Source organism: Ranitomeya imitator, chromosome 4 (assembly GCF_032444005.1).
Source record: "Ranitomeya imitator isolate aRanImi1 chromosome 4, aRanImi1.pri, whole genome shotgun sequence".
NCBI classification, from domain to species: Eukaryota; Metazoa; Chordata; class Amphibia; order Anura; family Dendrobatidae; genus Ranitomeya; species Ranitomeya imitator.
The window spans coordinates 65,485,028-65,502,433 of record NC_091285.1 but is presented as its reverse complement, the minus strand read 5'-3'; positions in this window follow the sequence as shown (position 1 = coordinate 65,502,433).

Sequence of the window (17,406 nt, the reverse complement as noted above, 5' to 3'; positions counted from 1 at the left end):
TCACAGAAGTTTATAATGCAGAACCGTAAAAATAAAAAATCATATTTTTTCACAAAAATTATCTTTTCGCCCCCAATTTTTTATTTTCCCAAGGGTAAGAGAAGAAATTGGACCCCAAAAGTTGTTGTACAATTTGTACTGAGTACGCTGATACCGAATATGTGGGGGTAAACTACTGTTTGGGCGCATGAGAGAGCTCGGAAGGGAAGGAGCGCCGTTTGACTTTTCAATGCAAAATTGACAGGAATTGAGATGGGACACCATGTTGCGTTTGGAGAGCCACTGATGTGCCTAAACATTGGAACCCCCCACAAGTGACACCATTTTGGAAAGTAGACCCCTAAGGAACTTATCTAGATGTGTGGTGAGCGCTTTGACCCACCAAGGGCTTCACAGAAGTTTATAATGCAGAGCCGTAAAAATAAAACAAAAAATTTTTCACACAAAAATTATTTTTTAGCCCCCAGTTTTGTATTTTCCCGAGGGTAAAAGGAGAAATTGGACCCCAAAATTTGGAATGCAGACATAGATGGAATGGTCTGCAGGCGTCACATTGTGTTTGCAGAGCCCCTAATGTACCTAAACAGTAGAAACCCCCCATAAGTGACCCCATATTGGAAACTAGACCCCCCAAGGAACTTATCTAGATGTGAGAACTTTGAGCCCCCAAGTGTTTCACTACAGTTTATAACGCAGAGCCATGAACATAAAAAAATCTTTTTTTCCCACAAAAATTATTTTTTAGCCCCCAGTTTTGTATTTTCCCAAGGGTAACAGGAGAAATTGGACCCCAAAATTTCTTGTCCTATTTTTCCTGAGTACGCGGATACCCCATATGTTGGGGTAAACCCCTGTTTGGGCACGCGAGAGAGCTCGGAAGGGAAGGAGCACTGTTTTACTTTTTCAACGCAGAATTGGCTGGAATTGAGATCGGACGCCATGTCGCGTTTGGAGAGCCCCTGATGTGCCTAAACAGTGGAAACCCCCCAAATTATAACTGAAACCCTAATCCAAACACACCCCTAACCCTAATCCCAACAGTAACCCTAACCACACCTCTAACCCTGACACACCCCTAACCCTAATCCCAACCCTATTCCCAACCGTAAATCTAATCTAAACCCTAACGGTAACTTTAGCCCCAACCCTAACCCTAACCCTAGCCCTAACCCTAGCCCTAACCCTAATGAGAAAATGGAAATAAATACATTTTTTTTATTTTTCCCTTGCTAAGGGGGTGATGAAGGGGGGTTTGATTTACTTTTATAGTGGGTTTTTTAGCGGATTTTTATGATTGGCAGCCGTCACACACTAAAAGACGCTTTTTATTGCAAAAAATATTTTTTGCGTTACCACATTTTAAGAGCTATCATTTTTCCATATTTGAGTCCACAGAGTCATTTGAGGTCTTGTTTTTTGCGGGACGAGTTGACGTTTTTATTGGTAACATTTTTGGGCATGTGACTTTTTTTTATCGCTTTTTATTCCGATTTTTGTGAGTCAGAATGACCAAAAACCAGCTATTCATAAATTTCTTTTTGGGGAGGCGTTTATACCGTTCCGCGTTTGGTAAAATTGATAAAGCAGTTTTATTCTTCGGGTCAGTATGATTACAGCGATACCTCATTTACATCATTTTTTTATGTTTTGGCGCTTTTATACTATAAAAACTATTTTATAGAAAAAATAATTATTTTTGCATCGCTTTATTCTCAGGACTATAACTTTTTTTTTTTTTTGCTGATGTTGCTGTATGGCAGCTCGTTATTTGCGGGACAAGATGATGCTTTCAGCGGTACCATGGTTATTTATATCCGTCTTTTTGATCGCGTGTTATTCCACTTTTTGTTCGGCGGTATGATAATAAAGCGTTGTTTTTTGCCTCGTTTTTTTTTTTTCTTACGGTGTTTACTGAAGGGGTTAACTAGTGGGCCAGTTTAATAGGTCGGGTCGTTACGGACGCGGCAATACTAAATATGTGTACTATTATTGGTTTTTTTTTTATTTAGATAAAGAAATGTATTTATGGGAATAATATATATATATATTTTTTTCATTATTTAGGATTTTTTTTTTTTTTTTTTTTACACACTTGTAAATTTTTTTTTTTACTTTTTTACTTTGTCCCGGGGGAGGGCAATACAGATCGGTGATCTGACAGTTTGCACAGCACTCTGACAGATCACCGATCTGTCAAAGAGCGCTGCAGCGTTACCAAGTGCCTGCTCTGAGCAGGCACTTGGTAAGGCACCTCCCTCCCTGCAGGACCCGGATGCCGCGGCCATATTGGATCCGGGCCTTGCTGCAGGGAGGAAGGTAGGAGACCCTCGCAGCAATGCGATCACATCGCGTTGCTGTGGGGGTCTCAGGGAAGCCCGCAGGGAGCCCCCTCCCTGTGCGATGCTTCCCTGCACCGCCGGCACATCGCGATCATGTTTGAGCGCGGTGTGCCAGGGGTTAATGTGCTGGGGGCGGTCCGTGACCGCTCCTGGCAAATAGTGCCGGATGTCAGCTGCGATAAGCAGCTGACACCCGGCCGCGATTGGCCGCGCTCCCCCCGTGAGCGCGGCCGATCGCCTATGATGTACTATTCCATCCTTGGGAAGTAGGGCCCACCCCACATGGATGGAATAGTACGTCTAATGGCAGAAAGGGGTTAAAGAATCGATATAACAAGAAGAGCTGGAGGATGTCCTCCTTATTGGTTGCTTGGCTCCCTTGTACCCACTGTAGCAGTGACCGCCGTAATTTACAGGCCCATTCAGCATTGGTATCGGTTACACATTTTATAAGTCTGCAGAACTTTTGACGGTATGCCTCTGATGTCAGTGCATAACGGGCCAAGATCACTTCTTTGATCCGCTCATAGTCCATACAGTCCTCATCAGGTACCGTGCGATAGGCGTCCGCTGCCCGGCCTGTCAGCTTGCTGGCCAGAATCTGAACCTGTTCCTCCTGCTTCACTTGATGAAGGGCACACTGCCGCTCAAAGTCCTGCAGATAGCCATCAATGTCTTCCTCTGCCTCCCCCAACTGTCGCAAGGCAGTTTTGTGACTTACTGTTGAAGGTACCTGGTCGAAGGCCAGAGCTCCCCCTGCTCGCTGACTCTCCTCTCTCCGCTCTGCCATCTCCATCTTGGCCAGCTCCACTTTGGTCTGCTCTGCCATCTCCATCTTGGCTAGCTCTATCCTGGTCCGCTCGGCCATCTTTTCCTTCAGATCAGTACGCACATCAGCCATCACCTCTCATATGATCTCTACTGCAGGGTTTGGGCCATAGAACGCCAGTCTGTTCTTTACCTCCCTCTGGAATTCAGTCTCCCCCACGTTCACATTTGGGGGGCGCTGCACTGTCGTGTTCCATGATGACTGCTATCAAATCCGCTTTTGTTTTGTTGCTCGCGATCAACCCTCGGGCTTCCACGAGATCTGTTAATGTAGTCCTCTTTAACTTCTGGTAGTTGTTTTCCATTCATTCCTTTCCTCCTGTAGAAGGGGTATCATCCTGCTGTCTGCCACCAGTGTTATGGGGTCTACCAATCTGGGGTACCTCTTTCAGTACCATCCCGTGTTTTCGGAGGTCCGCTCTGCGTTGGCTGGAGTCTGAATGAAGGATGCTGGCTTGAATTCCTTGATTACATGGGCGCATATAAAAGATCACTGCTTCTCCACGTATTTCCAGTCTGACAACACTTTACTCACAGGACACAGAATCTATAACACAGATATAGAGGGCAGGCCAATAGAAAAGCGGCAGGCCAGACATACATTACAATAGCCGCAGGTGGCCGGAGCCTGCCGATATTTACTGTGGGAATTACAAAGGTGGGGGGCAGACAAAAGGGGAATATCGTATCCCCTCTGCCCAGGGGCGCAGCCTGTGGGCTGATGCATCAGGGTCATGCATCTCACATGAAACTTATTATACATACATATAACTGCACAACATATTCTGGGTGCTGAGGGGTTCCGTAACACGTAACAGTGGTATTGTCTGCTTGTAGTCAGGGTCCGGCTGAAATAAGCCACTAGAATACCGGCACCTCCGGTGAGGAGTTTTTTGTGGTGAATTCAGGGCTAGCGTAAAGCCATTAGAATTCTGGCTCCACCGGAGAGGAGATGTTTGTGCGCTTGCTACTCCCTGACCACTGATTGCTTTTGCTCTGTTAGGGAGCTGCGTACCCCTGTGACGCTAACAGGGCACAGTATTTTCCCTTCTGTTCGACTCTGTGAAGTAACAGAGTTTGCTTATACCCCCATATTGTGCCGCCATTTGCTAGCAGCAGGTTCGTCTCCTACACGACCCCGGGCTGCGAACGCACCAATAATTATATCTAACTATACTCGGTGCATTCTGCCAGCCCTAACACTGGCAGATTCTCCTTTCTCCATGTGCCAAGGAGAAGAAGGCCCTCTCTACACCTTCTTGAATGCTTTCAATATAACAGGATGCTGTTATAACATGGAGCCCCAGCTACATTCCAGAGGGCCATGGAGCGGATCCTAGTCTCTCACAAAAAGTACACTGATGCTTATCTGGAAGACATCTTGACAAAGTCACTGGCAAGGTGCTGGTCAATACTATTCACTGAGGTGAATGGCTTCAGTGATGTGAAACCTAGGAGTTTTTCCTTCACCACATCAAGTGTGCACCAAAGATTTTTCCTTTACATTTTTTATAAAACTGTTTTTATATAAAACAAAATAAGCAAAATCTACAGTACCAGTATGATTTTTATAAAGGTCTAAGTCCCTTATATGAATATCTAAATAGTTCAATTTGAGTTTTGAGGGTGCCAGATTCCATTTGAAAAGTGGATTGAAGCACAGCTCATGCTAATTATTGAGGATTATTGAGGGTTATATTTAATCTTGGAATGAGAATTGCATTATTGATCAATCATGGATGAATTTCATGGATTTGTCTTTTTTCAGTCTACTGCATTTCACTATGTGGTAAACACTATACCCATAGTTTCAGTGAAACTCAGTTTATACTTCTGCTGTAGCAAGTTCAAGGTAGGGTTGAGCGAAACGGGTCGAACATTTTCAAAAGTCGCCGACTTTTGGCGAAGTCGAGTTTCATGAAACCCGATCCGACCCCTGTGCGTTGTCGGCCATTCGGTACGCGACTTTCGCGCCAAAGTCGCGTTTCAATGACGCGAAAAGCGCCATTTCTCAGCCAATGAAGGTAAATGCAGAGTGTGGGCAGCGTGATGACATAGGTCCTGGTCCCCACCATCTTAGAGAAGGGCATTGCAGTGATTGGCTTGCTGTCCGCGGCGTCACAGGGGCTATAAAGGGGCGTTCCCGCCGACCGCCATCTTACTGCTGCTGATCTGAGCTTAGGGAGAGGTTGCTGCCGCTTCGTCAGAAGCAGGGATAGCGTTAGGCAGGGTCCATTAACCACCAAACCACTTGCGCTGTAGCGATTTCCACTGCCCAACACCACCATCGGTGTGCATGGACAGTGGAAGCTACATTTTTTTTTTTCCCCCCTCAGCGCTGTAGCTCATTGGGCTGCCCTAGAAGGCTCCCTGATAGCTGCATTGCTGTGTGTACGCCGCTGTGCAAACCAACTGCTTTTTTCAAAGCACAGATCCTCTTGTTCCTTCCTTTCTACACAGCTATCTTGTTTGTTTGTCCACACTTTTTATTTAATTTGTGCATCAGTCCACTCCTTATTGCTGCCTGCCATACCTGGCTGAGATTACTGCAGAGAGATAGTAATTGAAGGACAGTTCCTTTTTTTTTTTTTTTTTTTTGGTGGGAGATTAAGATTGGCATTTCTGTTAGAGTGCCATCCCTGTCTGTGTCATCTCTCACTCTGTGGGCCATAGAAAGCCTATTTATTTTTTTTGCTTGATTTGGCTTCTAAAATCTACCTGAAAAAATAACTACATCAATCAGTGGGAGAAAAATATTGGCCTCAGGACTTGTGTGCCACTCCTGACTCCTGTGTGTGCCATCTGTCACTCAGTGGGCCATAGAGAGCCTATTATTTTTTTTGCTTGATTTGGGTTCTAAATTCTACCTGAAAAAATCAATAAATCAATCAGTGGGAGATTAATATTGGCCTTTGGGCTTGTGTGCCAGTCCTAAACGTGCCATCTCTCTCTCTCACATAGTGGGCCATAGAAAGCCTATTTATTATTTTTTTTATTGGGTTTATAAATTTTCCCTGGAAAAAAAAAAAAAAGTGGGAGATTAATATTGGCCTCTGGGCTTGTGTGCCAGTCCTGAGCGTGCCATCTCTCTCACAAATAGTGTGCCATAGAATGCCTATGTATTTTTTTGGTTGATTTGGGTTCTAAATTCTACCTGAAAAAATCAATAAATAAATCAGTGGGAGATAAATATTGGCCTCTGGGCTTGTGTGCCACTCCTGACTCCTGTGTGCGTCATCTCTCACTCAGTGGGCCCTAGAAAGCCTATTTTTTGTTTTATTTGTTTTCTAAATTCTCCCTGAAAAAATAATTTTATTTTATTTGGTTTCTAAATTATTCCTGAAAAAATCATTTTGTTTGTATTTTTTTTTCTCTAAAGTCTCCCTGAAAAAAAAAAAACAACAAATCTGTGGGAGATTCATATTGCCCTTTCTGCTTGTGTGCCAGTCTTGACTCCTGGGTGTGCCATCTCTCTCTCTCTCTCTCTCCAATTGTGGGCCATAGAAAGCCTATTAATTTTTTTGCTTGATTTGGGTTCCAAAATCTACCTGAAAAAATCACTAAATCAATCAGTGGGAGATAAATATTGGCCTCTGGGCTTGTGTGCCACTCCTGACTCCTGTGTGCGTCATCTCTCACTCAGTGGGCCCTAGAAAGGCTATTTTTTGTTTTATTTGTTTTCTAAATTCTCCCTGAAGAAATCATTTTATTCTATTTGGTTTCTAAATTATTCCTGAAAAAATCATTTTGTTTGTATTTTTTTTCTCTAAAGTCTCCCTGAAAAAAAAAAAAAAAACAAATCTGTGGGAGATTCATATTGCCCTTTCTGCTTGTGTGCCAGTCTTGACTCCTGGGTGTGCCATCTCTCTCTCTCTCTCTCTCCAATTGTGGGCCATAGAAAGCCTATTAATTTTTTTGCTTAATTTGGGTTCCAAAATCTACCAGAAAAAATCACTAAATCAATCAGTGGGAGATAAATATTGGCCTCTGGGCTTGTGTGCCACTCCTGACTCCTGTGTGCGTCATCTCTCACTCAGTGGGCCCTAGAAAGGCTATTTTTTGTTTTATTTGTTTTCTAAATTCTCCCTGAAGAAATCATTTTATTTTATTTGGTTTCTAAATTATTCCTGAAAAAATCATTTTGTTTGTATTTTTTTTTCTCTATAGTCTCCCTGAAAAAAAAAAAAAAAAAAAAATCTGTGGGAGATTCATATTGCCCTTTCTGCTTGTGTGCCAGTCTTGACTCCTGGGTGTGCCATCTCTCTCTCTCTCTCTCTCCAATTGTGGGCCATAGAAAGCCTATTAATTTTTTTGCTTGATTTGGGTTCCAAAATCTACCTGAAAAAATCACTAAATCAATCAGTGGGAGATAAATATTGGCCTCTGGGATTGTGTGCCACTCCTGACTCCTGTGTGCGTCATCTCTCACTCAGTGGGCCCTAGAAAGGCTATTTTTTGTTTTATTTGTTTTCTAAATTCTCCCTGAAAAAATCATTTTATTTTATTTGGTTTCTAAATTATTCCTGAAAAAATCATTTTGTTTGTATTTTTTTTTTCTCTAAAGTCTCCCTGAAAAAAAAAAAAAAAAACAAATCTGTGGGAGATTCATATTGCCCTTTCTGCTTGTGTGCCAGTCTTGACTCCTGGGTGTGCCATCTCTCTCTCTCTCCAATTGTGGGCCATAGAAAGCCTATTAATTTTTTTGCTTGATTTGGGTTCCAAAATCTTCCTGAAAAAATCACTAAATCAATCAGTGGGAGATAAATATTGGCCTCTGGGCTTGTGTGCCACTCCTGACTCCTGTGTGCGTCATCTCTCACTCAGTGGGCCCTAGAAAGGCTATTTTTTGTTTTATTTGTTTTCTAAATTCTCCCTGAAAAAATAATTTTATTTTATTTGGTTTCTAAATTATTCCTGAAAAAATCATTTTGTTTGTATTTTTTTTTCTCTAAAGTCTCCCTGAAAAAAAAAAAAAAAACAAATCTGTGGGAGATTCATATTGCCCTTTCTGCTTGTGTGCCAGTCTTGACTCCTGGGTGTGCCATCTCTCTCTCTCTCTCTCTCTCTCCAATTTTGGGCCATAGAAAGCCTATTAATTTTTTTGCTTGATTTGGGTTCCAAAATCTTCCTGAAAAAATCACTAAATCAATCAGTGGGAGATAAATATTGGCCTCTGGGCTTGTGTGCCACTCCTGACTCCTGTGTGCGTCATCTCTCACTCAGTGGGCCCTAGAAAGGCTATTTTTTGTTTTATTTGTTTTCTAAATTCTCCCTGAAAAAATCATTTTATTTTATTTGGTTTCTAAATTATTCCTGAAAAAATCATTTTGTTTGTATTTTTTTTTTCTCTAAAGTCTCCCTGAAAAAAAAAAAAAAAAAACAAATCTGTGGGAGATTCATATTGCCCTTTCTGCTTGTGTGCCAGTCTTGACTCCTGGGTGTGCCATCTCTCTCTCTCTCTCTCTCCAATTTTGGGCCATAGAAAGCCTATTAATTTTTTTGCTTGATTTGGGTTCCAAAATCTTCCTGAAAAAATCACTAAATCAATCAGTGGGAGATAAATATTGGCCTCTGGGCTTGTGTGCCACTCCTGACTCCTGTGTGCGTCATCTCTCACTCAGTGGGCCCTAGAAAGGCTATTTTTTGTTTTATTTGTTTTCTAAATTCTCCCTGAAAAAATCATTTTATTTTATTTGGTTTCTAAATTATTCCTGAAAAAATCATTTTGTTTGTATTTTTTTTTTCTAAAGTCTCCCTTTTAAAAAAAAAAACACAAATCAGTGGGAGATTAATATTTACATTTGCGCTTCAGTGACAGTCCTGCGTGTGTGGCATCTCTCTCATTTGTTGCCAACAACAACAGAGTGTGTAACATTGTGGCTGATTTTCGTTGTGGTCTCACCCACCTGTAAAGGGGTAGCTAAATCATACTGAAGTTATAGCTCACCGTGTAAGTTGTGTGACACCAACAAATACCGTTAGTTTGTTAACGTTTTTAAAACAATGAGGAAGTCTGGTGGAAGAGGTCGTGGTCGGGGGCGCTCATTGTCAGCTGGTAATGAGGGTAGTGGTAGTGGTGGAGCATCAGGTGGTCGTGGGAAAAAAATATTGCACCTAAGTCTGGAGCTGTGGAGCCAGGTTCGTCGTCTGGCTACACAAGGCCTCGAACGCTCCCTTTTCTGGGAGTAGGAAAACCGCTTTTAAAGCCGGAGCAGCAAGAGCAAGTTTTGGCTTATCTTGCTGACTCAGCCTCTAGCTCTTTTGCCTCCTCTCGTGAAACTGGTAAAAGTAAAAGCAGCGCGTCGTTAGTGGATGTTCACGGTCAGGGACAAGTCGCTTCCTTGTCCTCTTCAGCAAAAACAACAACAGAGAAGAATGCAGCAGGCGACACAACGGGTTACTCCATGGAGCTCTTTACACATACCGTCCCTGGCTTAGAAAGTGAAGCAGTTAACAGTGCATGCCCATTACAAGTTGAATCTGACATGGAATGCACTGATGCACAGCCACAGCCAGACTACTATGCTGGTCCTTTGACTCAGACCACAACATTGCCCTCGCAGGGTGCTGATCAAGAATCAGACCCTGATGAGACTATGTTGCCCCATCACGAACGCTATACCACCGACCAACACGGTGACACAGACGAAGTTGCACACGAGCTACAAGAAGAGGTAATAGATGACCCAGTTCTTGACCCCGATTGGCAGCCATTGGGGGAACAGGGTGCAGGCGGCAGCAGTTCTGAAGCGGAGGAGGAGGGGCCGCAGCAGGCATCAACATCGCAACAGGTTCCATCTGCCGGGCCCGTATCTTGCCCAAAACGCGTGGCAAAGTCAAAACCTGTTGGAGGACAGCGTGGCCATCCGGTTAAAGCTCAGTCTGCAATGCCTGAAAAGGTATCCGATGCTAGAAAGAGTGCAGTCTGGCATTTTTTTAAACAACATCCAATTGATCAGCGCAAAGTCATCTGTCAAAAATGTTCAACTAGCTTAAGCAGAGGGCAGAATCTGAAAAGTCTCAATACAAGTTGCATGCATAGACATTTAACCACCATGCATTTGCAAGCTTGGACTAACTACCAAACGTCCCTTAAGGTTGTAGCACCCTCGGCCAATGAAGCTAGTCATCAACGCAACATCCTTTCCGGCAGTGTAGGGCCAACATTTTCTGCACCACCTGCAGTATCTGTGCAGGTTTCTTTGCCAGGCCAAAGCAGTCAGGGTCAGGGAATCACCAGTTTCGTAGTAGGAAACACTGCATCTAGGGCACCGGCGGCAACAATACCATCTCCCACCGTCTCTCAGTCTGCCATGTCCACCGGCACCCCCGCTAGTTCCACGATCTCCAGCTCTCCAGTCCAGCTCACCCTACATGAGACTATGGTTAGAAAAAGGAAGTACTTAGCCTCGCATCCGCGTACACAGGGTTTGAACGCCCACATAGCTAGACTAATCTCGTTAGAGATGATGCCCTACCGGTTAGTTGAAAGCGAAGCTTTCAGAGCCCTGATGGACTACGCTGTACCACGCTACGAGCTACCCAGTCGACACTTTTTTTCCAGAAAAGCCATCCCAGCCCTCCACCAGCATGTTAAAGAGCGCATCGTCCATGCACTCAGGCAATCTGTGAGCACAAAGGTGCACCTGACAACAGATGCATGGACCAGTAGGCATGGCCAGGGACGTTACGTGTCCATCACGGCACACTGGGTAAATGTGGTGGATGCAGGGTCCACAGGGGACACCAAGTTTGGGACAGTTCTGCCTAGCCCACGGTCTAGGAAACAGTTGGCTGTAGCCGTTCGCACCCCCTCCTCCTCCTCCTCGTCCTCCTGCAGAAGCGAGACCTCGTCCACAGACCGCAGTCGCACAACCACTCCATTCGAAGCTGCCACTGTTGCACACCACGTCTCCCATTATGGGGCAGCTACTGGCAAACGTCAGCAGGCTGTATTGGCTATGAAGTGTTTGGGCGACAACAGACACACCGCTGAAGTTCTGTCCGAGTTCTTGCAGAAAGAAACGCAGTCGTTGCTGGGCACTGTAGATCTTGAGGCAGGCAAGGTAGTGAGTGATAATGGAAGGAATTTCATGGCTGCCATCTCCCTTTCCCAACTGAAACACATTCCTTGCCTGGCTCACACCTTAAACCTGGTGGTGCAGTGCTTCCTGAAAAGTTATCCGGGGTTATCCGACCTGCTCCTCAAAGTGCGTGGACTTTGCTCACATATCCGCCGTTCGCCCGTACACTCCAGCCGTATGCAGACCTATCAGCGTTCTTTGAACCTTCCCCAGCATCGCCTAATCATAAACGTTGCAACAAGGTGGAACTCAACACTGCACATGCTTCAGAAACTGTGTGAACAGAGGCAGGCTGTTATGTTTTTGTGGGAGGATACACATACACGGGCAGGCAGTAGGATGGCAGACATGGAGTTGTCAGGTGTGCAGTGGTCGAAGATTCAAGACATGTGTCAAGTCCTTCAGTGTTTTGAGGAATGCACACGGCTGGTTAGTGCAGACAACGCCATAATAAGCATGAGCATCCCCCTAATGCGTCTGCTGATGCAAAGTTTGACGCACATAAAGGATCAGGTGTCTGCAGCTGAGGAAGAGGAAAGCCTTGATGACAGTCAGCCATTGTCTGGCCAGGGCAGTGTACAGGACGAGGTAGCGGGCGAAGAGGAGGAGGAGGACGAGGAGGATGATGGGGATGATTATATTTTTAATGAGGAAGCTTTTCCGGGGCCAGTGGAAATTGTTGGCGCGGCAAGGCCGGGTTCTGGTTTTTGGAGGGACACAAGTGACGTGGATTTGCCTGAAACTGCCCCTCAACCAAGCACAACCACAGATTTGAGAACTGGAACTTTGGCCCACATGGCGGATTATGCCTTACGTATCCTCAAAAGGGACACACGCATAACAAAAATGATGAACGATGACGATTACTGGTTGGCCTGCCTCCTTGATCCTCGCTATAAAGGCAAATTGCAAAATATAATGCCACATGAGAACTTGGAACTAATATTAGCAACCAAACAATCAACTCTTGTTGACCGTTTGCTTCTGGCATTCCCTGCACACAGCGCCCGTGAACGTTCTCACACGAGCTGCAGGGGCCAGCAGACCAGAGGTGTTAGAGGGGCAGAAATCAGAAGTGGCGTTGGCCAGAGGGGTTTTCTGACCAGGTTGTGGAGTGATTTTGCTATGACCGCAGACAGGACAGGTACTGCAGCATCAATTCAAAGTGACAGGAGACAACATTTGTCCAGTATGGTTACTAACTATTTTTCATCCCTTATCGACGTTCTCCCTCAACCGTCATTCCCATTTGATTACTGGGCATCAAAATTAGACACCTGGCCAGAATTGGCAGAATATGCATTGCAGGAGCTTGCTTGCCCGGCAGCTAGTGTCCTATCAGAAAGAGTATTCAGTGCTGCAGGTTCAATACTAACAGAAAAAAGGACTCGTCTGGCTACCCAAAATGTAGATGATCTAACCTTCATTAAAATGAACCACAACTGGATTTCGAAATCTTTTGCCCCACCTTGCCCGGCTGACACCTAGCTTTCCTATGTAAAGGTCTTGCCTGTGGACTATTCTGAACGACTTTTCCAATCTCGTAATTTGCAGCACCTGATTGTCCAGCATCCAACATGTTAACACCTCCCTAAATGGCCAAAGTCCCCACACGGGGCCGTGGTATCGCCACTTGGCGCCAGCACCCATGAGAGTACTGTTTGTCTGAAGAGGTGGGTGTGCCCGCTTTTGGTCGACGGCACTGCCACTAGGTCCCTCATAGTACAATAAAGTGTCTGGCGGTGGTGGTGCGCACCCAACGTCAGACACACCGTTGTAATATGAGGGGCCCTGGGCCTGTACCGCCGGCCACAAGACAGTCCCCCCCCCCCCAGCTCAAACAGTGCTCTACCACTTGCAAAATTTTCTCTCACAGCTCCACCAATGTTTAGTCTATGCGCTGACATCCTTCAATGCCTGGCACTGTCAATACCATTGTATTGACATTTTTGTTATGTTAGGCCTTCGAAGCCTGTCTGCGGTCCCTCCTTCCACTAGGCCTCCACTGACCTGTCTACTGCTGTCCGTGTTCCCCTGGAACTCATTGTAAATTGCCTACATCCCAATTTTTGTTATGTTAGGCCTTCGAAGCCTGTCTGCGGCCCGTTCTTTCCACTACTACTACACTGACCAGGCCACTGCTGCCCGTGTTCCCCTGGAACCAATTTTAAATTGCCTACAGCCAGCCCAATTTATTATGTTAGGCCTTCGAAGCCTGTCTGCGGTCCCTCCTTCCACTAGGCCACCACTGACCTGTCTACTGCTGCCCGTGTTCCCCTGGAACCAATTGTAAATTGCCTACAGCCAGCCCAATTTATTATGTTAGGGCTTCGAAGCCTGTCTGCGGTCCCTCCTTCAATAGGCCTCCACTGACCTGTCTACTGCTGCCCGTGTTCCCCTGGAACCAATTGTAAATTGCCTACAGCCAGCCCAATTTATTATGTTAGGCCTTCGAAGCCTGTCTGCGGTCCCTCCTTCCACTAGGCCTCCACTGACCTGTCTACTGCTGCCCGTGTTCCCCTGGAACCAATTGTAAATTGCCTACAGCCAGCCAAATTTATTATGTTAGGGCTTCGAAGCCTGTCTGCGGTCCCTCCTTCCACTAGGCCACCACTCACCTGTCTACAGCTGTCCGTGTTCCCCTGGAACCAATTCTAAATTGCCTACATCCCAATTTTTGTTATGTTAGGCCTTTGAAGCCTGTCTGCGGCCCATTCTTTCCACTACTACTACACTGACCAGGCCACTGCTGCCCGTGTTCCCCTGGAACCAATTTTTAATTGCCTACAGCCAGCCCAATTTATTATGTTAGGCCTTCGGAGCCTGTCTGCGGTCCCTCCTTCCACTAGGCCTCCACTGACCTGTCTACTGCTGCCCGTGTACCCCTTGAACCAACATCAGAAAAAAAAAAAAAAAAAGGATTTTGCTTATAAAAAAGAAAATACTGGAGAGATATCAATTGCAGACATGTTAAAATTAAAAACAAACACATACAACAAAAATCTGGTACAGTACTAAAAATGGCCACCAGCTACAATAACTTTCTCCTGCAAGTAGTTAACTGAAAGTTTTTTTAAATTTAAAACACAGATATGGCATCCACCGAGTGTTGTCCTGTCGCGTCTTCTTTATATTATTGCCAAGAAGATGCAAAACAATGAAAACAATAAAATCATTATTTACCAAAAAAAAAGAGTAAGTCAAAACCACATTGCAAATAAACATTCATTACAAATAAAGAAGCAGGGCGCGTCCGAGGGTGAGTATATACCTAATAAGAATATAATCACCCTCGGACGCGCAATGCTTCTTTCCGACAGCCTTCCTTCCTAAGAATCAGCCCTTCCGTGGTGTAGAGAGAGGGTGTGTTACACGCCAAGGTGTTCCCCAGGTTGCCTTTCCTGAGCTTCGATCTTCCGGCTCTCGTTTAATAGTTGTAGAAAACTACACTGCATTAGGCCTACAAATTGGGTATGGGGTGGAGAGAGATGGTGTGTTACACTCCAAGGTGTTCCCCAGGTTTCCTCGCCATTGCTTCGATCTTCCGACTCTCGTTTAGTAGTTGTAGAAAACTACACTGCATTAGGCCTACAAATTGGGTATGGGGTGGAGAGAGATGGTGTGTTCCACTCCAAGGTGTTCTCCAGGTTGCCTTTCCTGAGCTTCTATCTTATCAGGCTCTCGTTAAATTGTGGTTAAATGGAACAACTGCATTTGGCGTACTAGTTGGTTTGGGGCCTACTAACAGTGTCTGCCGCTCCTTGCTGTTCTCCTGGTTTCCTGTCCTGAAATTCCATTTTCAGGCGCTCGTTAAGTAGTTGTTAATGTTAGACTGCATTTGGCCTACTAGTTGGGTTGGGGCCTACTATCGGTGTCTGCCACTCCTTGCTGTTCTCCACTGAACAAAGCTGTGCCGCCTGTTTACTACGGTTGCCAATTTTGAACTGCATTTCGACTACTTACTGATTTGGGCCTACTCTCTGTGTCAGCCTCTCATTCCAGTTGTCCTCCACTGCAATGCCCCCTGGTTAGTCTTGTGTTACCAATTTTGAACTGCATGTAGCCAACTTTATTCTTTGGGCCTATATCTGTGTTTCCTCCTCATCCTGCCCATTGCCCAGCCAGTGATAGATGAGTCTGCTGGTACATTGACCCATAACGCAAAATTCCCCGTGCACGCTACACAGCAAGATTGTAACCCTGCTGAAAGTCAGGTTCCTCTTCCCGCATACCATACCACCTTACACGGGGACAAAGAGGAAGGTGCAGATGAAAGTGCAGGTTCCTTCATCAGGTGGGGGGAGGAATACTAGTTGGCGACGTCACTGGCACAGGGCCTCTCATAGTACGCAAAAGTGTTGCTGCCGGTGGGAGGCGCCCCCACCGTGCAAACACACCGCTGTACTTTGAGGGGCCCTGTGCCAGTGCCAATGCCAACGAGTGGGCCCCCCCTGCTTGCTCAGGTTCACAGCACTTGCAAAGTTGAAATACTTACCTCTCCCTGCTCCACTGCCGTGACGTGGTCCAGATTTCCTGGGCCCACTAATTACTTGAACCAGCCCTACCCACCACAACTTTAGCCAAATGACCCCCAATTTCAAATGCCTTCCAATTATTATAAGGTTAATTACACTTGACAAGCTTCATTAAGAAGAATGGATGGTTTTGACATTAAAATGGGCACTCTAGGTGTTTTCCTGGCCCCCACTCACTGCCGACTATGCTGCCCCATTGACTTGCATTGGGTTTCGTGTTTCGGTCGATCCCGACTTTACGTCATAATCGGCCGATTTCACTCGACCCGACTTTTGAGATAGTCGGGTTTTGCGAAACCCGGCTCGACTCTAAAAAGGTCAAGGTCGCTCAACTCTAGTTCAAGGTTATATTCCCTTGAATTTCTGTCACCTTCCTATTTCCTTTGACCATTATCTTTCCAAAAAAGTTGCAAATAATCAAATATTAGCTTCTCATTGATAAAAAATGTTATGCTGAGGAAGTATGTTAAAGGCCATGCCCTACCACAGGAGGTAGTAATGGCAGACACAGTAACAGCTTTTAATAAAGGGCTGGGTGATTTCCTTAATACACATAACATTGCAGGTTATAGTTAAATTAGTGACAAAAATTGGTGGTTAAAGGTTGAACTTGATGGGCCTAGGTTTTTTTTCAACCTACATAACTATATAACTATGTAACATGGAATAAGATATTTGTCAAGACTTTTTCTTCATGCACTTTTTGTAAAATTGTATTAATTGTCTTTTTTTCTTCGACTTCAATACATTCTATTCTCATTACATGCAAAAAAATGCAGATTTAATGGAAAAATGCCAGCCTATACCTACATATTTCATTATATCACCATTTATGTAATAGAGTGTTTAATGTAATTTAAATCTATAAAAGATTATATGTAGCTTTAGCTAGAATCCACCGTACATGATAGATAATGCATGAACCATTGTTCCCAAAGCTGTCTAAGGACACACTCTGATGTATTATTAAAACCTTTTTCGTGTGTCTTTCTTATATATAAAAGAAATGAAATCTGTCAAGATCGAAAAGTGCGATATTTCTTAGTTAACAATGGAGGTTTTCAAGACTCTAATGTAAGTTATTGTTCCAATGCTCCATCTTTTCTAATATGCACAGAACATAAATACTATGAAACATAAGTATATCAGTAAGTAGACATTTTGGGTTACCAAAATCAACCTGTATAGTAGAAAAAAAGAATTTAAAAAGACTAATTGCCTTGTGATCACTGGTCTGATCCTTGCTGGTCAGTAGGCATTTTGCTGGTGGGTATTTTATCATTTACTTGAAGTGCAGCTTTCAACATGTACAGTCATGGCCAAAAGTATTGACACCCCTGCAATTCTGTCAGATAATACTCATTTTCTTCCTGAAAATGATTGCAAACACGAATTATTTGGTATTATTATCTTCATTTAATTTGTCTTAAATGAAAAAACACAATAAGTACTGTCATAAAGCCAAATTGGATATAATTCCACACCAAGCATAAAAAGGGGGTGGACAAAACTATTGGCACTGTTCGAAAAATCATGTGATGCTTCTCTAATTTGTGTAATTAACAGCACCTGTAACTTACCTGTGGCACCTAACAGGTGTTGGCAATAACTAAATCACAC